This window comes from Vicia villosa, unplaced genomic scaffold (genome assembly GCF_029867415.1).
Source record: "Vicia villosa cultivar HV-30 ecotype Madison, WI unplaced genomic scaffold, Vvil1.0 ctg.000218F_1_1, whole genome shotgun sequence".
Taxonomy (NCBI): domain Eukaryota; kingdom Viridiplantae; phylum Streptophyta; class Magnoliopsida; order Fabales; family Fabaceae; genus Vicia; species Vicia villosa.
The window spans coordinates 1,247,587-1,249,642 of record NW_026705082.1 but is presented as its reverse complement, the minus strand read 5'-3'; positions in this window follow the sequence as shown (position 1 = coordinate 1,249,642).

The following is a 2,056-nucleotide window of genomic DNA, read 5'->3' as shown; positions in this document are numbered from 1 at the left end:
TACCTACAAAATTTTAAATTTTCAAAATATCAAATTTCACATCTAAATGTTGATTTCACATCTAAATGAAATATCGACCAGCCTTGGTTGCATGCCAATGCTACCACTAGTCGAACAGTCTCCAGTCTTGTTACTGGAGCAAATAGTTCAGAATAGTCAAGTCCTTCTCTTTGGAGAAACCCTAGAGCTACTAGCCTTGCTTTATATCTTGCTATCGACCCATCAGCATTGTGTTTCAATTTGAACACTCACTTCACATCGATAGCCTTTGTATGTGCTGGAAATTCGACTAACTCCCATGTGTTGTTTCTTTCGATTGCCTGTAACTCGTCAATCATAGCTAACTTCCACTAATTCCCCGACAAACAAAATCACTCCAAGAAGCCATGTCTCTTACGTATACAAGGGGCACCACATGTTTTGCCCAATCAATCTGGGGCAATCAAGTCAAGATTCCGAGAATCTCTCATGGATGCTCGAACAATCAGGGGCATACATCCAAGTATATCTAAAGCTAGTCCCCAATCAACATGGGACACTGTCTTGAGCCTATGATTACTGGGGGCATATCGCCCATAGTGTACATCTCATAAAGCCCTCGCGAGGCGAATCTTTCCAAAGATCCTACTAGCAGGGGCAAATCTATGCAAGTCTAGTTTTACATCTTTATCAAATACTTAGTGGCATGTCCTAATCAAATCCAGGAATGGTAGTCACTATAATACTGGGGGAAATATTCAAGGCATCCATGCCTTCCCGCAATTCCGATTTCACAAAATCATATCCCCACAGAGCAATCCTCTAGAAGATATCTTCAAACATACTCGGCCCGACAAAGACATGGCTCCCCAACAGAGTTTACATCTTCAATACCACCTGTTCTCCGACACTTTGCTCTTCTCCAACACGATTTATTAATATCCCTAAATCAGGGTACATCAAGTTACTGATCATCCCCAAGCAGAAATTATAAATCCCCAGCTGAGCATCTTCAAGACGAAATCAGACATCAAAATCACGAAGACATGGAGATTTATTTTTTTTTCGTCTAAAACAACATGGATCCTAATCACATACCATATGACACAAACATATTCATGCATTGCATACATAACTTCATAATAAATTCATGCATGACATGCAAAATTTCTCATTTGTTTTGAGAGACTCATTACATAACACATGCATCATGACATAAGAAAACTAACCTTTACCTTTCAGGATATTACTGTCTCTACTTTCAAGAATTAAGTCGATACCTTTGACGGTTCCTTAATGATCTATCTCGAGAGTTAAGTCGACACCTTTGACGGTTCCTTAACAACCTTCCAGAATTAAGTCGATACCTTTGACGGTTCCTTAATGATCTATCTCCAGAGTTAAGTCGACACCTTTGACGGTTCCTTAACGACACACTTCAGATATAAGTCGACACCTTTGACGGTTCCTTATACAATCTATCTACATATCTGAGTCGATACCTTTGACGGTGCCTCAATGATATGCTTTAGATATAAGTCGACACCTTTGACGGTTCCTTATACAATCTATCTACATATCTGAGTCGATACCTTTGACGGTGCCTCAATGATATGCTTCAAAGTTAAGTCGACACCTTTGACGGTTCCTTAACAACCCACATCAAGAGTTAAGTCGACACCTTGGACGGTTCCTTAACGACGTATTTCAAATTTAAGTCGATACCTTTGACGGTTCCTTAAATAACCCAACACAGACTTGAGTCGACACCTTTGACGGTTCCTCAACATTCAAACAAAAAAGAGAAGACGGCAAAAGCAGAAATTTCGCAACAATCCATACTCCAACAACTACCAGATGGCATCTACAAGCCCATCTCCGACAAAAAGTCCCTACTGCAAATAGGGCAAATTTCTTAGTATTCTAGTGTTCAATCACCTTCTACCTTCAGATACCGACTGGCATACAAACCACTCTACATCTTCAGGTCTAAGATAATTGAACAGGGGCAGCTGTCATACCCCAAAATTTGCCCACACAATTTCTCTTACACAAATTCATATCAACACACAAAGCT